This window comes from Gordionus sp. m RMFG-2023, chromosome 1 (assembly GCF_954871325.1).
Source record: "Gordionus sp. m RMFG-2023 chromosome 1, tfGorSpeb1-WG-v2, whole genome shotgun sequence".
Taxonomy (NCBI): Eukaryota; Metazoa; Nematomorpha; class Gordioida; order Chordodea; family Parachordodidae; genus Gordionus; species Gordionus sp. m RMFG-2023.
The window spans coordinates 16,424,838-16,430,970 of record NC_088775.1 but is presented as its reverse complement, the minus strand read 5'-3'; the positions used below and the strand labels follow the sequence as shown (position 1 = coordinate 16,430,970).

The following is a 6,133-nucleotide window of genomic DNA, read 5'->3' as shown; positions in this document are numbered from 1 at the left end:
ATATATATTTACAAAGAAGATTTAAAATTTTTATCAAAATATGTTCAAAAATCTTTTTGAACTTCAAGAAATATTTTTTATTTAAAATCTTGGGCGTGAAAATCACTAATAAATTGTAACAAAAATAATATTACAATAGTAGCATATTTTTTATTAAAAAAACATCAAATAATAAATAATGTGTTGTTTTCTTTTAAATAAATGCATTCGCAATCACTGATTCGCAATATATTTATTGTTTCGCGGTAATGCGCTAGCGATAATGACTTCACGCAAAAATATTCGTGATAAAAAATTTGCTGTAAAGTGTTCGCGTAAAATGTATTCGCTAAAATGTATTCGCTCTAATAAATTTGCGGTTAAGGTTTCGCGGAAATAAATTAGCGGCAAAAGCTTCGCGAAATTGTCTTCGCTATAAATGTTTAGCGGAGATAAATTCGCAGATATGGTTTCGCGATTTTACCTTCTCTATAAAAACTTTTCGCGATAAAAGTTTCACGAAAAAGTGTTTCGCGATAAAAGTTTCGCTGAATTGACCTGATACGTTTATATGTGACTATATGGTGTTTACAATGCAATTAAATTTTAATTAATTAAATTAATATGCAAAATATATATTCCTTATATTTGGTTCAGCAGCCTAATATTCAAATCGTTCATAATGCATTACCAATCAATCATTACTGTTTACCGGTGAATTTTGATAATCATTTACAACAAATTTATATACCTTCAGATTTAATTAATTTTGGAGATTCATTTAATTCCACTTTTCAAAGAATCTTATCTAGTTCAAATTTTAATATAAATATGCCTAATCAAGGTGTTACATTTTTAAATCAAGATTTTATTAATCAATTAATTCCAGTAGCTATACATGATTGTCATTCACCAATTTCTGGTTATCCATTACAGAGTAATAGGATTAGTAATCTTTTAGAATTCAATGTAAATCCATCTAATAAAAGAAATTTTAATAAATATGTAAAACCTCACATTAATACTAAAATGCATATATCTTTGGAAAATGATGATTTGGATTTTGGACCAAATAAAAATGAAAGATATTCTAAGGAAAATTCACTTTTATTAATATCTCAAAATAATGTAAATAACAATTTCTTAACAAACTTAAGCTGCAAAATTTCTCAGGGATATACTTCTGCTTATTTACCAGAAAATAATTTGACTAATTCTAAAAAATCATATGTTAATAAAAATATTTTATATTCCAAATATTTTAATAAAAGAAATAATAATCACTCAAGATCAAATTCATTGTCAAAAATATGTGAATTAATTAATAAACAAACATCAGAGATAGCTAAGAATAAAAGTAAGCCTAAATATTTATATTCTTTGGCAAATGAGTCATTGAATCCATTCAATAGGAAGTCAAAAAAGGATCATGGTAACATCCATAAAATGCGAAACAATATAAGGGATGAATCTGCTAATTCACATTCTTCCATGCAAATGTCAAATAATATAAAAAATATGCAATTCTTAGATCATATGCAAGGTTGGAAACGTATAAAACATGAAGGCAAAATTTTTTATATCAGGTATAAAAAAAGCAAACTATATTGTAATTAATTATAATGGCTAGATCTAAAGCAAATAATATCTAATATTAATAAAATGACCAATATCTATATCAAATTAAATTCCTCTCATATATCCACTTTCTAGATACAGACTCTCTCAGAATTCAAACCCTTAGTTTTTATCTTCCAAATTACAAAAAATGAGAATCAATATCAAAATTATTTTAAGAAACTTTGTAAATAGATTATTCTCTTTCCTTACATGACTTTTTGTGTAATATGCTTGTTTGAAAAGTAATCTCATACAGGGCCTATTCAAAAAGAAATGTGGGTGAATTATGAATTATTTGAATGAATTAAATATTTTACTATATGTATAATAATTTTAACGGATATTCATTTAAGTTTTTACATTTCAATATAAAAACTATTGCAATAAGTTTTACTATCTATTTCTTTAAAAACAAATCTAATAGTTTTCATTTTTGGCTTAGTATTAAGTTGAAATCTTGGTTGATTATAACATAATTTTGAAATAAGCCATCATATTTCTTTCCTCTTATTTTTTGAAAATATATCCAACTACTATTTTTGTGTGATCCATACTCAGCTATGATGTGCATCAAATTTTAAACTCAGCAATATTTCTGAATTATAAATCAATAGTATAAAGTCCTGTAGGACTTGTCTATCAACCGGACCCAATGGTCCAAAAATATTTATATTCTTATTTTTTTGCTCGGTTGAATATTGCAAATTCAAAATTAATTCAAAATTAAGAGAAAAGTTATTTAAAAAATTCTAAGAAATATTCATTTTTATATCATATTTAATAGATAGAATAAAATAAAATAGATTAAACATCATTCATTAAATATATATCATTGAACAATTATATTTAATATATAACATCAAAATAGAGAATAAAATAAATATTTTAAGTTTGAGATTTCTTCCTTATAAATTTTTTTTTTAATTTTGACCATAAGCTGGACCTAGAATTTAAAAAAATATGTCATCAGTCTGTAGGCAGGCTAATGCCAAAAAATATCAAATCAGCAGACCTCTATAGGCACCTGCCTATTAATAAAAATGTCAGATTTCATTATTGATGATCATTTTCCTATGTTTCTTTAAAAGTGAACAGGATCTCATGTTCAATAAAAATGTTTCCATATTATAAACTAATTAATCATAAGGCATTTTAATATAAAATACAGTTGTATAAACGAATCATATCTGGAATGTATCACAAAAACTGGACAGTTGTCTTATATTGGCATATCGATTCTTCAGGCCTGAGTTTTTGGTCTAACACTGGTGGTCAGATTATTCTCCTTGATTTTACTCATAAACTAGAAGAAAAAAAATATGAAAAATTAATTTTTTTTTAAAGAATTATTGCCTTTGAGGAGCCATAAAATCTAAAAAACGAATAGATTCATAATTAACTAACCAATCGAATAAGAATAGTATATTTTGCTATCTTTACGAATAATAATAGTAATTTATTCAATTCGTTCAAAATAATCGAAACAAATAATTTCTTATTTGATTCATATTCGTTTGAATAGGTCTGATTACGAGTAAGGAAAAGACAGGCAAAATCTGATTTCATAAACCGGATCTTGTTCTTTGATACTATAAAAACCGAACCATTGATCTTTTTGCTTCTAAATTTTTATTTTATAAAAATATAATTATATATCCCCTTCCCTTTTTTACATCTAAGCCCGACTAACATAGAACTTAGTTCAATAGACGACGTTGAAAAATATTTACTCACCCCAGGAACGTGTAAATGTGGTCTACAATGCCCCGTGATTATTGATAAAATTTTTGACTTTGTTAATGAATAATATTTTTTTTTTAAAAAGCAATATCAAAATCAATATTTTTTTTAAACAACGCAGTATTATGTTTATATTATAGTTTATCTTATTTATATTATAAATATAATATTAATATATATAAATAAAGTTAAATTTTTTAATTTATATTATTATACAATAACTCCGGTGACAATAAAAAACCTTTTTTTAAATTTATACTTGTTTTTTTAAATTAAATTTGTATTTATTTCTATTATATTCAAAATTTTAATTATTCAAAAACAAATCAGTATAATAACCCGCTTATAGACCATTCTAGAAGAAACAGAAAAATTAACGTGAAACGCTGAAAATTTTTATAATCTCGAAAAACGGTTGTATACACTTATTTATATAGCAATTTGATGAGTTTTTTCAATATATATTTTTTTTAATAAGAAAGAAGAGGAAAAACTTTATAAATTATATTTATAAGAGTTTAATAAATTAAATTATATATTATTTATTTTATTACTAATATTCCAAAAATTTACAAAATAAATTGTTAAACATTTTTTGCGTTGGCTCTCATCTTTTTAAATAAATTTTACTCCTCCAGGGATTCTTGATTTATTTAGGTAAAAGAATTTAAATTTTTTTATTAATAATAATGATTGATAACATAGTGTGACTAATGAGATCGACAAAATATAGAATATTTGGAAGAAGAGAAAAACATATTTGAAAAATAGGATTTTTAATGTGAATTAGAGGCCTGCAATGGGCGGATTTTTAGCCCACAAGCCCTCCCGTTCAATATTTTAAAAAATTTAACCCGTCCATAGTATTTAAAAAATATATATTCGCCCATTAGTCTAAAATTTTTTACCCGTCTGCCCATTATATAAAAAAATTTTTAACCCATGCCGCCCATAAAATTTTAATAAGCTCATTCTTCCAATTTTTTTAAAATCTAATTTAAAAAAATGACTCAGTTTCAGCCCCACACCCCTACAAAAATTTTTTATAATTTATTAATCAAAAAATATATTCAATTTAAACTACGAATAAGGAATTTATTTGATTTAATAAAATAATATAAAAATATAAAATTAATATTTATTGATATTATTTCTAATTATAATGCAAAAATAATAATGAATCCACATTTTCTGGATTTACGCACGCTCCTTTTTGTTCTATAAACCTTCCCGTAATGTTAATTCCTCGTTCAGAAGAAACATTGGTTTCTTGATAGCTTAGATAAATCTTTTTCTTGTCGTTTCTATTAAATCGATTAAAGTTTAAAAAACGATAATGAATTTTATTTGTATTCTTTTGGTATATATACATTTATATAATTATCCAATTTAACTTCTAATAATATGCAATTTGATTAACCTCGATAATATAATATTACATGTCGGAAAGTTATAATATAATATATAAATAACGTCCTTTTAAAATATATAACGTTACCTTTTAAAATATATCTTAACCTTTACAATAATAAATATTCAGATGTAACAGTTTCCACCAAAGTTGGATATCCGTTTGAAGTATATCCTCTACTTAAGTGGATATTTAAGTGAAACCATTAATAAATAAAAAAAAAATTTAAATTAATTGTTTATAAATGGTAATCTTAAACTAAACTTAGTAGCCTAAAATCTTGCTAAATTATACAAAAACTCGCTACTTTAAAATTTAAATATTTTGTTATGTCATTACATAAGGTGCTTTCCTCTATAACAGCTACATCTTCCCATCTGTTGTTTAATTTTGACGTGTATACTATATATTTCAAACATTGCATTTATAATTTATTACCTTCAATTGAATTCTCTTTGCTTTTGGAGAAATGGATAAAATCAGATTTTCACCCAAGTTGATGTTATTCTCTTCCATGCAAATACATATTTTCGATATCAACACATCCTCAGATATCGATTAAAAATGTTGAAATTTCATGGAGCATTTTTTTTAAAATATTTGCATAAATGATTTTAAATAACAAATAAAAGTTGTAAATTTTTTAACCCGCCCGCTCGCCCGTCCATAGTTTAAATATTTTTCTTAATAACAAAATTTAACCCGTAAGCGGGCAGGCTAAAAACCCGCCTAATGAAGACCTTGAAATCCTTTCTAATGTTATAAAGAAACGTCATTCGTTACTTGTTAGGTAACGAGTAACACTAACGCAAAACATTACTCAATTTTATAAATAATTTGAGCCGAGTTTTTAATTCAGATCATCCACCAAAGTTCTTCATTTTTGTTTTATATTTGTTGTTGAATTTTATGTAGTCAAGATTGTTAATGGTATGTTAATCTATATTCTCTAATATTAAATTTATTCTATAAAGAATATATATCAATAGTACTTTAGATAAAGATATTTTAACTCTGCCCTGACCCCAATATGAAACCATTTTTGCACAAATATAGGAAATGAATGGCATTAAGTCTGTAGATTGTGCCCTAATTCAATATTTCAACCTCAATTTCAGCAGTTCAGTCAAATGAATAGATCGATAATCGCCCTTTTTGCGAGGAAATTTTGTCAACATCAAGCATAATTATTTCATCAAAAAGCATTCCCTATCATAATTACACTATCTAACAATTCAATTTTTAAATAGGCTTATGAAATAATAATAATGTAAATAAAGGATTTTTCTCACTTATATTTTAATAATATTTTTATTGTATAGAGAATTTATTTATCAGCCTATGATATATTAGAAATCTGCAAATTTCCGCCTGACCTGTACC

General features: G+C 24.7%; 1 long non-coding RNA gene across 1 annotated transcript; it reads left to right on the top strand.

The window, feature by feature from the left end:
- Nucleotides 1-533: 533 nt before the first annotated feature.
- Nucleotides 534-3,423, top strand: LOC135931820 (uncharacterized). Its single transcript, XR_010573176.1, has 2 exons — nt 534-1,565; nt 3,280-3,423. It is a non-coding gene; the product is annotated as an uncharacterized LOC135931820 (long non-coding RNA).
- Nucleotides 3,424-6,133: the final 2,710 nt, after the last annotated feature.